Consider the following 18,045-nt stretch of genomic DNA (forward strand, 5'->3'; position numbering starts at 1 on the left):
ATCCCAGGAGGCTTCGCAGGGTCATCATCAAACTAACCGAGGCAGGTGAGGAGATAGTAAAAAGACTGGTCAAACAATTAAAGTTTTAACTACATTTGAAAGGAGGAGACAGTGTGGAGAGGTTCAGGGAGAGGATCCCAGAACTTAGGGTCAGTGGGGAATGATGGAATATTGGAAGAACAATCATCACGGACACATGTCGTGAAATGAGTTGTTTTGCAGCAGCAGGTACGGTGCAAGACATAAAATTTACAAAGTTGCAAAAATAAATAAATAGTGCAAAAGAGGAATAACGAGGCAATGTTCATGGGTTCATGGACCATTCAGGAATCTGATGGCAGAGGGGAAGAAGCTGTTCCTGAATCGTTGAGTGTGAGTCTTCAGGCTCCTGTACCTCCTCCCTGATGGTAGTAACATGAAGAGGGCGTGTCCTGGGTGGTGAGGGTCCTTTGTGACGGATGCTGCCTTCTTGAGGCACCGCCTCTTGAAGATATCCTTGATGGCAGGGAGAGTTGTGCCCGTGATGGAGTTGGCTGAGTCTACATCCCTCTGCAGCCTCTTTCAATCCTGCAGGTTGGAGCCTCCGTACCAGGCGGTGATGCAACCAGTCAGAATGTTCTCCACCGTACATCTGTAGAAATTTGCAGGAGTCTTTGGTGACACACCAAATTTCAAAATCCTAATGATGGCATGCAAACCCTGCCACAGCTGTCGTGTGGCTCATTGTGTCTCTAACTTCACACGGAATTGCCTTTTCACTCTCACGGTGGCCTTCCGTAGGTCGTGCCTGGACTTTTGTAGGGTTCTGGATCACTGGTTTTGATCACCACAGATCTAGCCCTCAGCAGACTTTGAATCTCCTGGTTCACAGGGATTCTGGTTTGGGAAAACTTGGTATGTTCTCGCCGGCACACACTCATCCACACAGTTCCCTTGATGAAGTCGGTGACGGTCATGGCGTATTCATTCAGATCTGAAGATGAATCGCTGAATATAGTCCAGTCCACTGATTCGAAGCAGTTCTGTAAACGCTCCTCCGCCTCCCTTGACCAGACCTTCACGGTCCTCACCACTGGTGCTGTGGTCCTCAGTCTCTGCCTGTATGTCGGGAGTAGAAGTACAGCCCGGTGATCGGACTTGTCAAAATGCGGGTGTGGGATGGCATGGTCAGCGTTCTTGATGGTGGTGTAACAGTGATCGAGTGTGTTGGCTCCTCTGGTTCCGCAGGTGACGTGTTGGTGGTAGTTTGTCAGAGACTTCTTCGAGCTGGCCTGGTTGAAGTCCCCACGATGACTGGGGAGGCATCAAGGTGTGCTGTCTCGTGACTGTTGATCACAGTGCTCAGCTCCCCCAGTGTCAGCCTGACATCTGCCAGGGGTGGAATGTACACTGTTACCAGGATGACGGTGGGGAACTCCCTTGGCAGATAAAACGGACAACACTTGACCGCCAGATGTTCCAGGTTGGGGGAGCAGGACTGAGACAGAACCTCCACATCTGTGCACCATGAAGGGTTAATCATGAAGCAAATGCCGCCGCCTCTGCCTTTACCTGATGCCACTGTCCGGTCTACACAATGGATAGTGAAGCCCTCGGGCTGGAGCGCTGTGTCCGGAGTGCTGGGGCTGAGCCATGTCTCTATGAAGCAGAGTACACAACAGTCCCTGATGTCCCTCTGGTACCGCAGTCTTGCTCTGAGGTCTTCAGTGTTATTTTCCAGAGACTGTACATTAGCTCAGTGGGTCAAGTGCATCTGTGGAGGCAGAGGGGTGGAAATCTGGAAATCGGCGATGATCTCGAGGCCAGAACACACATTTTGAACATCTACACGTGTGAGAAATGAAGATCGTTGTTGCACCACTTCTGTGAGAAGACTGTGCCCTCCTGTGAACACACGTGAAGCTGCAGTTCTCACTGTGACCCTCTCTAAAGTTGTGTAATTGTAGAACACACCACGAGATGGGGCTGTTCACCATCCCAAGCTGGTCCATTGATGGACTTCACATCCCCAGCTTCAGGGGAAGGAACTCTGGGCTCTGGCTTCTTGCAGAAGGGCTGACATTAAATCTTTACAGAATCACAGGATGGTTACACAATGGTTCCCCACCATCGAGGACATCTTCAGTGCCTCGAGAAGGCGGCATCCATCGCTAGGGACCCTCACCACCTGGGACATGCCCTCTTCTCGTTACTACTATCGGGGAGGAGGTACAGGAGCCTGAAGACCCACACTCAATGATTCAGGAACAGCTTCTTCCCCTCTGCCGTCAGATTTCTGAACAGTCTATGAAGCCACGAACACTTCCTCGTTATTCCCTTGTTTTGCACCATTTATTTAATTTGTAATTTATAGTGATTTTTATGTCTTGCACTGTACTGCTGCCGCAAAACAACTAATTTCACGTCATACGTCAGTGATAATAAACCTGGTTCTGACTCTGAAGGAACAAGGCTATTCTGCCCATCTAAGTGAGAGCAATCCTGTTGTTCCACTCCCCTCCATCTCTCCATAACTCTGCAAGATGTTCCCTTTCAGCACTTATCCAGCTCCCTTTGTGTTTACTGTGGTTGAACCTGCCTCCACCACAGCCCCCTAGAGTGCATCTCTGACCCAAACAACTCGCTGGGTAAAAACATATTTCTTTTGGCAATTCTGCAAATCAGCTGGTTGGTGGATGTGCATTGTTTGTTGAAAGTGGTTAAAAGGCATACAGAAATACTGGTTCTTCATTCCTCCACCATTGGAACAGTTTCTACCTGTCCTGTGTATACTCTAAATGATGTTATATCCCTCTCTCAGATCCCCTTGTACCCTCCTCCAGTTCAAGGAGAACAACTCTATCCACAGCCCCACATCCCTGGAATCTTTTCTGTGCCTGCTCCAAAGCCTTCACATCTTTTCTACAGTATGACAGCCAGCCCTGGACACAGCACTGCATCTGTGGCTGAAAAGTGTTTTTTAAAGGTTCATCATTGTTTAGTTCTTCAACAAATAATGTACTCATCCCCTGACCTCTCTGTCCTTGTACCCCTTTTACACATGTGTCCTCTGGTTTAATTTGCCTCTTCTCACTCCTCTTATCAAAATGTAACACTTCACACTCCTCAAAGTTAAATTTCAGCCACCACCTCTCTGCTGTTCCACAGACAGAAATAGACTTCCTGAGGTCCATTATTATCCTCTTCATTGTTAACAATGCTTCCAATTTTTGTCATCTTCAAATTTGAAAATTGTGCACTGTGCACCAAAGCCCAAGTCATTAAGAAATTATATTAAGAAGGAAAGTGGTCCTTGTACTGATCCCTGGGAGCTCCACTGTGCACTTCTCAGGACAACCTCTCGTTACTATTCCTTGTTTCCTGTTACTGAGCCAATTTTTCATCTAGTAAATGAGACTAAAAAAAACGCTGTAAATACTGGAAATCTCAAACAAAAGCAGAAACTTCTGGTCAGGCAGCAGCTGTGGAAAGAGTAAAAATTAATGTTTCTGAGTGAGACTAGTTCAGTAGGGGGATGGGAACCCGAGTGATAGGTCAGAGGTTGGTGCATTTAGTATACGAGAAGATGCAGGGTGCAGAGAGACTGTGAGGAAGGATAGGCAGTTGAAAGGGCAAAATTGCAGTCAGTTGGATGGGCTGAAGTGTGTCTAATGCGAACAAGGCTGATAAGTACATGGAACTATGACGTGGTGGCCATTACAGAGATTTGGCTGTCACAAGGGCAGGAATGGCTGCTGGATATTCCGGGGTTTAGATGTTTCAATAGGGACAGGGACGGAGGTAAAGAGGTGGGGGAGTGGCTTTGCTGATCAGGGACAATATCACAGCTGTAGAAAGGGAGGACGTTCTGGAGGGATCGTCCACTGAGTCAGAGTGGGTGCAAGTCAGAAACAGGAAGGGAGCGATCACTCTATTGGGAGTATTTTACAGACCCCCCAATAGCAGCAGAGACACTGAGGAGCAGATCAGGAGGCAGATTTTGGAGAGGTGCAAAAATAACAGGGTTGTTGTCATGGGTGATGTCAACTTCCCTAATATTGATTGGCACCTCCTTAGTGTAAAGGGGATAGATGGGACTGAGTTTGTTAGGTGTGTCCAGGAAGGATTCCTGACACAGTATGTGGACAGGCTGACTAGAGGAGAGGCCGTACTGGACCTGGTACTATGCAATGAGCCTGATCAGGTTTCAGATATCTTGTTGGGAGAGCATTTTGGAGACAGTGGCCATAACTCCTTGACCTTTACCATAGCCTTGGAGAGGGATAGGAACAGACAATATGGGAAAGTATTTAACTGGGGGAGGGGGAATTATGATGCTATTAAGCAGGAACTTGGGAGTGTAAATTGGGAACAGATGTTCTTGGGGAAGTGCACAATGGAAATGTGGAGGTTGTTTAAGGAATACTTGCATGGGGCTCTGGATAGGTTTGTCCCATTGAGGCAGGGTAAGGATGGTAGAGTGAAGGAACCGTGGTTGACACGAGATGTAGAATATCTTGTCAAGAGGAAGAAAGAAGCTGACCTGAGGTTTAGAAAGCATGGATCAGACAGGGCTCTGGAGAGTTACAAGGAAGCCAGGAGGGAGCTTTAGAATGGACTTTAGAATAGAGCTAGAAGGGGGCACGAGAAGTCCTTGATGCATAGGATCAAGGAAAACCCCAAGGCTTTCTACATGTCTGTGAAGAACAGGAGGATGACTAGAGTGAGGGTAGGATCGATCAGGGATAAAAGAGGAAACATGTGCCTGGAGTTGGAAGAGGTAGGGGAGGTCCTCAATGAATACTTTGCTTCAGTATTCACCAGTGAGAGAGACCTTGACGTTTGTGAGGATGGCGTACGACAGGCTGATGTGCTAGGACATGTCGACATGGAGAAAGAGAATGTGCTGGAGCTTTTGAAAAACATTAGGATAGATAAGTCACCGGGGCCGGACGGGATATATCCAAGGTTATTACAGAATGCGAGGGAAGAGATTGCTGCACCTTTGGCGATGATCTTTGCGTCCTCACTGACCACAGGAGTAGTGCCAGATGATTGGAGGGTGGCAAATGTTGTTCCTTTGTTCAAGAAATGGAGTAGGGATAACCCTGGGAATTACAGACCAGTGAGTCTTACTTCAGTGGTGGGCAAATTATTGGAGAAGATTCTTAGAGACAGGATTTATGTGCGTTTGGAGAAGCATAGGCTGATTAGGGACAGTCAGCATGGCTTTGTGAGGGGCAGATTATGCCTCACGAGCCTGACTGAATTCTTTGAGGATGTGACAAAGCACATTGATGAAGGTAGAGCAGTGGATGTGGTGTACATGGATTTTAGTAAGGCATCTGATAAGGTTCCTCATGGAAGGCTCATTCAGAAAGTCAGGAGGCATGGGATCCAGGGAAACTTGGCTGTGTGGATTCAGAATTGGCTCACCCACAGAGGGTGGTGGTAGATGGAGCGTATTCTGCCTGGAGGTCAGTGACCAGTGGTGTTCCACAGGGATCTGTTCTGGAACCCCTGCTCTTTGTGATTTTTACAAATGACTTGGATGAGGATGTGGAAGGGTGGGTTAGTAAGTTTTCAGACAACTGGAAGGTTGGTGGTGTTGTGGATAGTGTAGAAGGTTGCTGTAGGTTACAACAGGACATTGATAGGATGCAGAACTGGGCTGAGAAGTGGCAGATGGAGTTCAACCCAGAAAAGTGTGAAGTGATACACTTCGGGAGAATGAATTTGTAGGCAGAATACAAGGTTAATGGCAGGAATCTTAGCAGTGTGGAGGAACAGAGGGATCATGAGGTCCATGTCCATAGATCCCTCAATGTTGCCACGCAGGTTGACAGGGTTTGTTAGGAAGGGGTATGGTGTGTTGGCCTTCATTAGTTGGGGTATTGAGTTCAAGAGCCACCAGGTAATGTTGCAGCTCTATAGAACTCTGGTTAGACCATACTTGGAGTATTGTGTTCAGTTCTGGTTGCCTCATTATAGGAAGGATGTGGAAGCTTTAGAGAGGGTGCAGAGGAGATTTACCAGGATGCTGCCTGGATTAGAGAGCATGTCTTATGAGGATAGGTTGAGTGAGCTAGGGCTTTTCTCTTTGGAGAGAAGGAGGATGAGAGGTGACTTGATAGAGGTGTACAAGATGATAAGAGACATTGATCGAGTGGACAGTCAGAGACTTTTTCCCAGGGCGACAATGGCTAACACGAGGGGACATAACTTTAAGGTGATTGGAGGAAGGTATGAGGGGAATGTCAGGGGTAAGTTTTTTACACAGAGAGTGGTGGGTGCGTGGAACGCACTGCCGGCAGAGGTTGTGGGGGCAGATACATTAGGGACATTTAAGAGACTCTTAGTTAGACACATGAATGATAGAGAAATGGGGGGCTATGTGGGAGGGAAGGGTTAGATATATCTTAGAGCAGGATAAGATGTCAGCACAACATTGTGGGCTGAAGGGCCTGTACTGTGCTGTAGTGTTCTGTGTTCTATGAGACATTTCATCAGAACTGAGAAAGAGAGAAAGAGAAGAGTTTTGTCAGAAAAATTCTTCGAAGCGGACACAATTTAACTTTAACAAATGCTGGCTTCTTCAAATCAATTTACACAAAATTGCTAATTGTTGACAAAACTGCTAATTCTGTCCCCGATAATTCTTTCTAGAACAATCCTCACTGCTGATCTATAGTCACCAGGTTCATCCGTTTATGTTGTTTTGAATGAGGGTGTAACATTTACAGCCCTCAGGCACTGCCCCAGGAGCTGTAGCTGTTTGGGAGATTCTGGCCAGAGTCTCTGCAGCTTCCTCCCTTACCTCCCCCAGTACATAGAACATCGAACACTACAGCACAGTCCAGGCCCTTTGGCCCACAATGTTGTGCTGACACTTTATCCTGCTCTAATATCTATCTAACCCTTCCCTCCCACATAGCCCTCCATTTTTCTATCATTCACGTGTCTATCTAAGAGTCTCTTAAATGTCCCTAATGTATCTGCCCCCACAACCTCTGCCGGCAGTGCGTTCCACGCACCCACCACTCTCTGTGTAAAAAACTTACCTCTGACATCCCCCTTATATCTTCCTCCAATCACCTTCGGAGGAACCTCTGAGATATTCCATCTGGACCAGGGGTTTATCCCTTTTACGTGCAGCTCATTTTTCTAGTACCTCCCCTTTATCGATCTTTAGCTCCACCACATCTCCCTTTGCTGATGAAGACCGATGTGAAGTGTTCATATAACACCACAGCCCAGGAGGAGATATTCTTTTTACCCTCTGATGAGCCCCATCCCTCACCTTACAACCCCTGCCCCTGTTCACATCCTGAAAAATACTTTTGGATTCCCCTTTACATTTGCTGCCAGTCCCTCACACTCTCCCTTGTTTCCTTTACGACCCCCTTCTGTAACTAGCCTTGTTCTCTCCTGTAGACGTCCGCCATTCATTACCTGTACTGCGTTCTTCTCTGTTTTACGTTCTGTTTGTTCATTTATCCAGGGAACAGTGGCTTTAATTTCCCTGCCCTTCTCTTTCATTCAGTGTCTTTCTGATTATTCTGCATGGATCCAGATCTCTGCCTGGTTCCATCAGCATTGCTCCTTCCAGTACCAGTGTCCCCTGAAATGGGAGCTCTCGGTCTCACACCTCTCCATCACCCCGTTGCTGATTTACACCTGGTCAGGTGATAACTCAGAGACCACATGCCTGGAGGTCCTGTTCTTCAGAGGCTGTTGTGTTTGTGTAAACAGTGGCTACAGTTCAATAAATGCCTCCAGTGACCCCAAGGCACATTATAAAGTGCAAGGTCACGGAAGGCACTATATAAATATTTTGTTTGAACTATAAGATACTCTATGAGAAGCCTTTTCTTATATGACAAATAAGTATTTTTAAAAAATAGATCTATTTCAACGTGGCTTTTTTAACAGAAGTGGAATCGATAGAAATGCAGCAAGACACAATCAGCAAAGCAGAAAAATCAATTCTAAGCAACACAAGTGTTGCACGGCAACCCTTTCTCCTTGGTAACACAGAGATGGAAAGGCCAGTCAGCTTGGACTGGTCAGTGTAATTAGCCACATCCAGTAGAGATTTGGGGAGAGAAGTTGAACACCTGCAAACATTGAAGTGGCTCCTTAAACATTGAGAAAACTTCCAGGGCTACTTTGCAAAGAGGGAGAGCAGAACATGGAATTAGTGAGCTTGGGGGAAGGAACAGTGATATCCTGAACATTACAAAGCAGGAGGTGGTGGAGGTCTTGAAGAATAAAAAGCTGGATAAATCCCTAGGGCCTGGCCAGATGTATCCAGGATGTTGTGGGAAGCAAGGGAGGAGATGCTGAGGGCTTGGCAGAGAGTTTGTATCTTCATTTGCCACAGGCGAGGTGCTGGAAAACTGGAGGACAGCTAATGTTGTGCCTTTAAGAAGGGCAGCAGCCAGCTCATGCCTTGGGGTTCTGCACTTGGGGGAGTTCTCAGCTGGGTTTATACAACCTGTCCTCAGCATTCACCCTTCCAGCCCCAGTACCATTCTGGTGAAGTTGTCTCTGCACAAGGAACTGAGTGGTGTTGGTGGGGTAAAGCTGAATGCTGTACTCTTGCTCCACAGGGATAAGGCTTTGTGTTCTGATGTGGAGGCAGAGAGAGGGGAGGGTGACTGGCAGCAGATGAAGGAAGCCAGACCCAGAGTAGGGTTCAGAAGCAATGGTTTAGTTTAAATTGATGGGTTACAGGCAGTACTGGAAAGGCCAGCATTTATTGCAGTTGAACTTGGTATCTCAAAGTCAGGGGATTGGAGGAGAGCAAGGATATTGTTAACGTGATTAAAGTGGAGATTGAAGTTTCACTTTCTATGAGACTTTATGCACTGTTTGTAAAGTGATTGTAAAATGTGACTTTATACATGGGTCACGCTCCCTCGGGGTGACCGATGAGAAGTTGGGGACAGTGCAGGCTCCAGTGGCAATGGGCAACAATTCAGCATCTTCACCAACACAATTAATTTGTTACATTCTGTCCTAATTTTCATTCTAAGTACCCAGTAATAAGCACCACAGCCCAAGTGGGCTTGATTTACAGCCAGCATCTTTACCTCTGTCAGAAGGCCAGTGAATTGTGGAATCACAGAAGATAAATGTTATGAAGGAGACCAGTCAGCTCCTTGTGACTGCCGGCCATGACTGAGCTCCCCAGTCCGGCGCCACCTTCCCACACTACGTTCACACCTCTGCAGGTCACGGCTCTTCAAGTCTTGTTTAATGGTGGCGAGGGTTTCTGCCTCTCCCACCCTCTCAAGCAGTGAGTGTGTCTCACTTCAGAAGTCTGAGCACAACCCTTGACCAACAGTCCCGCTACCACACTCAGCGAGGTGCTGCCTTGTGACTGGAAGGTTAAACTCTTCAGGTGGTGAATGTGATCCCGTGCCACTGGTTCAGTTCTGCCCATTACCCTCACAATATTCAGGAACATTTATCTCTTTGTTATCACTGGGAGCTGGTGTGAACAAATTCATTGAAATATTTGCATGTTCACTGGTGATACTCAAAGGCACCTGGGTAGCCTCATACCCAGCACACTGAAGGTCACCATGCAGAGGTAGATGTGGTTAGAGGCATAGGTGGTGGCAGGGTGTTAATGCAATGGGTAAAGGATCATCAAGGTCTGGAATAGCAGAGGAGGCTTGAGGCACTGAATGTTTCACCTTATGTTAATAGTGACAGCTCTTTCCAGTCAAGTCCTTGGGCTGTGCTGTTGCCAGCAGTGAACAGGGGAACAATAGACTGACTTTCACAGAGTGTGATGTGTTTCATTCCAGTGATGGCACAAACACCTATTCTGCTGAGGGTGTAATTATAATGTGACCAGCAGGTTTCCATAACAGAGAGGTGGGAATTCAAATGTCAACAGGAAGACAGGTAGACAGTTGATTAAAAAAACCCATTTCCTGAAGCCATGGATTTGAGCTGAGGGGTAACCGCCAAGGTACCAGGTACACCCATCACCCTGACAAATGGAGATTCCCTTCTCACTGATCCAAGGACAGGAAACATCAGAAGGCTCCCTGACCACGTGGAATCACAGCCCAACTTCCCCTACCCCCACACCATGTCAGATGTGGCCCCAAAACACTTTCAATAACTCATTAATGTCACTTTGCCAATTTACCACAATCTCACCTCAGATTTGTTTAATTATTCACCTTTTTGGGATCTGGGCATTAATGACAAGGCCAGCATTTACTGGCCACCCCTCACTGCCCCCAGGAAGGTGGGGGTGTGCTGCCACAGTGGTGTTGGTGAGGGAGTCCCAGGACCTAGACCCAGTGACAATGAAGAAGTGGCAATATATTTCAGTTAATAGCAGAATCTGCAGATCGATAAGGAGAGTTCCAAAAAAAAAAGCAAGGACGTACAAAAAATAAAATTTATAACAGCTTCACAAAATGTTGTGCTCTCATTGGAGTTTGGACTCAGTAACCTTCCCCTTCCGATCAATACCTCCTGCTCAGAACCACTCACAAGCCAGGTCTTCTGCTTCTTCTTTCAAGAGCTGCAATTTTAGCTCAGCTTTTCAATGACTAAGATTACATTTTAAAGGCAGCATCAATTATTGAAAGAAAACCTCAGTGTGAATGCTCAAACTGTTTCATCATCTTGAATCCTTTTGATTGCATCAGCCGGTCAACATTGATCTCCAAGCTCACCAGCCATACTCTCTGTAGTAACTTTCCAATCTTCTCAATGAGGTCCCAGCCTCTAACTCACATCAGGCATCTGTCATTCATGACCACTTCAACCTCCCACTGAACACCACTTGCCTTCTGGCCTGTCACTCACTGTCTACACATCTCCTGTCCTCCTGAGGACACTACCTCATCCTGTTGTACATCACCTCACCAGAGTCAGAGTGTCAAACAGCATGGAAACAGGCAATTCTGCCCACCTCATCCATGCTGACCCATGGACACCCATCTACATTGATGCCATGTTTCAGCACTTCAAGTGCTCATCTAGACACTTCTGAGATGCTGTCAGTGACTGCTTCCACCATTCTGTCAGGCAGTGAGTTCCAGGTACTCACCACTCTGGTGGTAGAAGGTCCCCCTTAGAATATCCTCCCCTTACCATAAATCTACACCCTCTAGTTTTATTTACCTCTGATATGGAGAAAGTTTCCTACTCTCTCTATACCCTCATCATTTTATACACATAACCCAGATCCCCTGTTAACCTTCTCCACTCCAGGGAGAACAAACAGCCTCTCCTCATAACTGAAACACTCCATCCCAGCAACACCCTGGGGAATCACCACTGCACCTTCTCAGGTGGCATCACATCCTTCCTGTAGTGCAGTGACCAGAAATGTATGCAGATCTCCAGCTGTGGTCTGACCAAGGTTTTATGAAGTCAGCTGTCACAATGTCACACAAGATCACAGAGAACCCAAATGCAGAACCACAGTACAAGACTGGAGTCAGGATGCTTCCTCAGAACCAAATACAGACAGCAACCAGGAGGAATCTTGCCTCAGGGCTCTGAGATGGAGTCCTGACACAGAAACAGAACTCTCAAGGAGACACAGCAAAACCAGGACTGCTCTAGAGTTGGCAGCTCCAAGCAGTCAGGAAACAAAGGATACCCTGAAATGTACCAATACTCTGGCAACTAGTGCTAGTGAAACCAGGGTTCTTATGCTAGTCTCCTGATGGGACTCAGGTGTATGTCATTATGCAATTAGTGGTGCATGGAATCCATGTGCTGCACAACAAGGCCCCATCAATGGGGCCAAATTGAGGGCCAGCACTCGGAACCATGACAGGAGCAGAATCTCCCTGCTCTTGTCTTCAGTGCCCCAACCAATGAAGACGAACATCCCATCTGCCTTCTTAACCACGACAAGCGCTGCCACCTTCAAGGGACTTGTGCACCAAGGTCCCTCTGTTCCCAACACTCCGCAGGACCCCACCATTCACAGTGTATGTCCCAGCCTCATTAGTCCTCCCAAAATGCATCACCTCACATTTAACAGGATTAAACCCCATCTGCCATTTCTCAGCCCATTTCACCAGCACGTCAGCATCACCCTGTAACCTGAGACTACCCTCCACACTGTCAACAACTCCACCATTATTCATGTCATCCGTGAACTTACCGATCATGCCTCCTACATTTCCTCTCCTAAGAAGGGACTTAGGAGAGCAAGCAGGGGACATGAGAAGGCCTTGGCGAGTAGAATAAAGGAAAACCCCAAGGCATTCCATACGTATGTGAATAACAGGAGGATGACTAGAGTGAGGTAGGACTGCTCAGGGATAAAGGGGGAAACAGGTGCCTGGAGGCTGAGGAGGTAGTGAACATCCTTAACTAATACTTTGCTTCAGTGTTCACTAGGGAGAGACACTTTGACGAATGTGAGGTCAGCATAGAACAGGCTAATATGTTGGAGCATGTTGAGGTTAAGAAAGAGAGTGTTGGAACCTCTGAAAAACATTAGGATAGATAAGTCCCCAGGACTGGATAGGATATATCCCCAGTTACTGTGGGAAGCAAGGGTAGAGATTGCTGGGGCATTGACGAAGATCTTTGCATCCTCCCTGGCCACAGGAGTGGTACCAGAGGATTGGAGGATGGAACATGTTGTTCTGTTGTTTAAGAAAGCTCATAGAGATAATCCTGGGAATTATAGACCAGTGAGTCTTATGTCAGTGGTGGCCAAGCTATTGGAGAGGATTCTTAGGGATAGGATTTATGAGCATTTCGAGAAGCATAATCATATTAGGGATAGTCAGCATGGTTTTGTGAGGGGCAGGTCATGCCTCACAAGCTTAATTGAGTTTTTAGAAGGCAACAAAACAAATAGATGAAGGTAAGCGGTGGATGTGGTGTATATGGACTTTAGTAAGGTGTTTGACAAGGTTCCCCATGATAGGCTCATCCAGAAAGTCATGAGGCAAAGGATCCATGGAGACTTGGTTGCATGGATTCGGAATTGCCTTGCCCACAGAAGGCAGAGGGGGTTAGTAGATGGAGTGTATTCTGCCTGGAAGTCAGTGACAAGTGGTGTTCTGCAGGGATCTGGGACCCCTGCTCTTTGTGATTTTTATAAATGACTTGGGTGAGGAAGTGGAGGGGTGGGTTAGTAAGTCTGCAGATGACAGAGGTTGGAGGCATAGTGGATAGTGTAGAAGGTTGTCGTAGGTTGCAGCTGGATATAGACCGGATGCAGAGTTGGGCAGAGAAGTGGCAGATGGATTTCAGTTCTGAAAAGTGTGAAATGATACACTTCGGAAGATTGAATATGAAGGAAGAGTACAATGTTAATGGAAGGACTCTTAGCAGTGTGGAGGAACAGAGGGATCTTGGGATCCAAGTCCAGAGATCCCTCAAAGTTACCGCACAAGTTGATAGGGTAGTTAAGAAGTCGTGTGGTTTGCTGGCCTTCATTAGTCAGGGGATTGAGTTCAGGAGACATGAGGTAATGTTGCAGCTCTATAAAACACTGGTTAGACCACACTTGGAGTATTTTGTTCAGTTCTGGTCACCTCATTATAGGAAGGATATGGAAGCTTTAGAGAGGGTGCAGAAGAGATTTACCAGGATGCTACCTGGATTAGAGAACATGCCTCATGAGGAAAGGTAAAATGAGCTAGGACATTTCTCTTTGGAGCGACGCAGGATGAGAGGTGACTTGATAGAGGTGTATAAGATTATGAGGGGCATAGATAGAGTGGACAGCCAGCACCTTTTCCCCAGGGCGGCAATGGCCAATACCAGAGGACATCCTTTTAAGGTCTGAGGAGGAAAGTGATGTTAGAGGTAGGTTTTATTTACACAGAGAGTGGTGGGTGCCTGGAACGCACTGCCAGGGGTGGTGGTAGAGGCTGATATAATGGGGACATTTAAAAGGCTCTTAGATAGACACATGGATGAAAGAAAAATGGAGGGTTATGGGCTGTGTAGGATGGAAGGGTTAGATTGATCATGGAATAGGTTTTTATATAGGTTGGCACAATATCATGGGCCGAAGGGCCTGTACTGTGCTGTACTGTTCTATGTTCTATCTACATCCAAATCATTCATGTATATTTCAAACAGCGAAGGTCCCAGCACTGATCCCTGTGCAACACCATAGTCACAGGCATCCAGTCACAAAAACAACCCTCTACCATCACCCTCTGTCTTCTGTTGCCAAGCCACTTCTGGATATAGTTTTCCAACCTGCTCTGGATCCCATGGGCTCCAACATTTTGGACCAGTCTCCCACATGGAACGTTGTTGAAGACCTTTCTGCTACACCTCCTGCACTCTCTCGTCAATACACTTTGTTATCTCTTCAAAACAATTCGGTCAGGTTTTCAGACAGGTTCTGTCCTTGACAAAGCCATGCTGGCTGCCTCTGATCATTGATCCTTTCCCACAGGTTGTTTTCCAATAACTCCCCACCTACTGATTAAGGCTCACAGCTCTGTCGTTACTGGACTTTTCCCTGCTGCCCTTTGTGAAAAGGGGGACATTCTTCAGTCGTCTGGTGCCTCACTTGTGGCCAGTGAAGATTTAACGATCTCAGCCAGAGCCCCAGCAATTTCCTTCCTGACTTCCCACAGCAGCCTGGGTGTTCTGCAAAGAAGTCACCCACATGCGTCTGGTTTCTCCAGTGCAGAGGAGACCACGGTGTGAACACCGAGTGCAGTGCACTGCACTGGAAGAAGGGAAAGTGAATCACTGCTCCACCTGGAATGACAGTTTGGGGCGGTGGGAAGGGGAAGTGGTCATGGACAGGCGTTGGATCTCCTCTGGGCGCATGGGAAGATGCCATGGGATGGGGTGTGGGGGTGGATGGGGATGGAAGAGCGGTTCAGGGAGTCATGATGTGAGCGGTCCCTGTGAAGTGCAGAGGGGGAGGAGAAGATGTGACTGATGGGGGGATCTTGTTGGAGCTGGTGGAAACTGTGAAGGCTTCTGGTGGAAGATGGGGACCAGGGAACTCTGTCCTTGTTCTGTCACGGGGAGGGGGCTGAGAGCAGATGTGTGGGGAATTGAGAGCTGCATCCACTATGGCAGGAGGGAGGCCACATTTCAAGAAGGAAGACCTTTCAGAGGCCCCAGGGTGGAAGGCTGTAAACCTTCAGTTCCTGGGTAACTGGCCGTCCAGTGGTGCAGATATGGAACTGACCAGCAGACGGCAACTCTGCACCACCCATCGCGGGAACCAACCCGAGTCAAGAATTTACATAGAGCAGTTCAGCACAGAGACAGGTCCTTCGCCCATTGTCTCTGTGCTGACCGTGATGCCCATCTAACCAATGCCACCTGCCTGCACTTGGTCTGTATCCCCCCCACGCCTGCCTGTCATGTGCCTCTGTGTAACACGGGTATTACACTCTGCCACTCCTCTCCCGAGAATGCACGGGATGGGATGCTTAGGATTTTGAAAGGAATGACCAGGTAGGGAAACATTTCCTGCAGGTGGGGTCTTCAAAACCAGAGCCAGGCCCTGCACCACATTAGGAAGCTTTTTGTCCCAGCGTGACTGAGAGATGACGGAGTTAATGACTGACAGGATAGTTGTTACAATCTGGAACTTCACCCATCCATGGGGGTTGGCATCTTTGAAGGTGAACACATCAGCAAACCCAGATGGAGTGTATACAAGAGTCGAGGGAAGATGATGCAAAGATTCTACCCATTGTTGTTCAGTCTTGACAGCTGCAGCATTCCCTTGTCCCAGGGGATTGGAGGAATGCCGATGTCTCCCTGTCTGAGACCGGAGGAAGGGACAAGTAAGTAATCACAGGCCAGTTGTTGCAACCATTTCCCAGGACTGTGTAAAGCTTTATTTAGAAAGATGAGTCAGAGTCCGTAAGCATGGATTTGTTCAGGGAAGGTCTGTCTAATGATTGGATTCTTTGCGGTGAGGAGGATGGTTGGTGAGGGTGAGTGATTTTAACTTCCCCAATATTAACAGTGCCGGGAACTTGGATGAGGAAGAGTTTGTTAGGTGCATCCAAGAGGGTTTCTTGAAACAATCTAAACAAAGGAGAGATTGGACAAACATGGATTGTTTTCTTTGGAGTGTCAGAGGCTGAGGGGAGACCTCACAGGTTTCTAAAGGTATGGGAGGCATAGACAGGGTAGACAGTGAGAATCTTTTCCCAGCATGGAAATATCCAATACTAGAGGGCATAGCTCAAGGTTAAAGGGGGTAAGTTTAATGGACATTTTCAAGCCCGGTTTATTTACACAGGGGTGACATGGTAGAAGTTTATAACATTATGAGAGGCATTGATAGAGTAGACAGGCAGAGTCTGTGTCCCAGGTTGGAAATGTCAAATAACAGGTGTCATAGGTTTAAGGTGGGAGGGGGAAAATTTAAAGTAGATGTGGGGGGCTGGTTTTTACACAGAGAGTGGTGGGTACCTGGAATGAGCTTCCAGGGGAGGTGGTGGAAGCAGGTACAATAGCAATGTTTAAGAGGCATTTAGACAGACCCATGAACAGGCAGGGGATGGAGGGATAGGGACCGTGTGCAGGCAGGTGGGATCAGTTAGACTGGCATTGTGGTCGACACAGACATTGTGGGCTGAAGAGCCTGTTCCTGTGCTGTTCTGTGTTAGAATGGTGCATTTGACGTGGCCGATGTGGATCTTAACAAGGCTTTTGACAAGGCAACACATGACAGACTGGTCAACAGTCAAACTACTGGGGCCCAAGCGGAGTGGACGCCGGGTCTGAAAACCAGCGGAGGCAGGAAGGTATTGGTATTGGTTTATTGTAGTCACTTGTACCGAGGTACAGTGAAAAACTTGTCTTGCATACCGATCGTGCAGGTCAATTCATTACACAGTGCAATTACATTGAGTCAGTGCAGAATGCATTAATGTAGTACAGGTAAAAACAATAACAGTACAGAGTAAAGTGTCACAGCTACAGAGAAAGTGCAGTGCAATAAGGTGCAAGGTCACAACAAGGTAGATCGTGAGGTCAGAGTCCATCTCATCGTACAAGGGAACCGTTCAATAGTCTTATCACAGTGGGGTAGAAGCTGTCCTTAAGTCTGGTGGTACGTGCCCTCAGGCTCCTGTATCTTCTACCTGATGGAAGAGGAGAGAAGAGAGAATGTCCCGGGTGGGTGGGGTCTTTGATTATGCTGGCTGCTTCACCAAGACAACGAGAGGTAAAGACAGGTGGCAGGTGGTGTTCGATGGGGTGCGTCCAGTGGGCTACAGCAAAGCCCAGGACCCCGCCTCTCGGTTTTTTATATCGATATTCATGATTTAGGTTGAAAGTGGGGGGCATGTTGAAGGAGTTTGCAGATGATGCAAATCGTGTCCGTGTGAGTAAGAGTGAGCAGGAGGAGAGGTGACCCTGCAGAGGGTGAGATGGTTTTGGCTGAAAAACAGAAACGGAAGTTAAGCTGGAGAAATGTGAGGAGGTGTAGCAGGACAAGGGAGTGTTCAGTGAGGGTGTTGAGGGATGTGGAGGAACAGAGGAACACTGGAGTGTACATCCACGGATACCTAAAGGTAGCAGCTCAGGTCAGTGAGGGGTTAAACTCCACACGGGATACTTCTCTTTGTTAGCTGAGGCTCAGGATGTAACAGCTGGGAGGTTATGCTGGAACTGTACACAACACCAGTTAGACCACAGCTGGAGCACTGCGGAGATCTGGTCACCACATCACACGACAGATGTGACTGCACTGGAGGGGATGTCAAGGGGACCTGGGAGGATGTAGCCGGCACTGGAAAACTGTGGCTGAGACGAAAGGCTGGAGACGCTGGGGTTGTTTGCATTGCTGTGGGAGCATACCCACTCCCCCCGTGGGAGTGAGCGGGCCCCCACTCCCCCCCAATGGGACTGGGACCCCAATCCCCCGCAGGATTGGGCCCCCCACTTCCCCACTCTGTGTGTGGAGGGAACATGAGACAGGACTGGATAAATCCAGGTGTGGGCGATTCCAGGTGGGGGATTGGGCCAACAAGTTCCAACTCAGACAGAGAGGGAGTGACAGGGAGACGGTGGGCAGACAGAGGCAGTGTGGGAGGGAAATGGAGACCAACAGAG

The 18,045-nt window shown here is 47.8% G+C and overlaps 1 protein-coding gene across 3 annotated transcripts in view; it reads left to right on the forward strand.

Annotated features, from left to right (window-relative positions):
- Positions 1–18,045, forward strand: part of rfxank (regulatory factor X-associated ankyrin-containing protein) — an 830,559-nt gene that overhangs the window by 30,517 nt on the left and 781,997 nt on the right. The window lies entirely within an intron of this gene.

Source organism: Pristis pectinata, chromosome 24 (genome assembly GCF_009764475.1).
Source record: "Pristis pectinata isolate sPriPec2 chromosome 24, sPriPec2.1.pri, whole genome shotgun sequence".
Lineage (NCBI taxonomy): Eukaryota > Metazoa > Chordata > Chondrichthyes > Rhinopristiformes > Pristidae > Pristis > Pristis pectinata.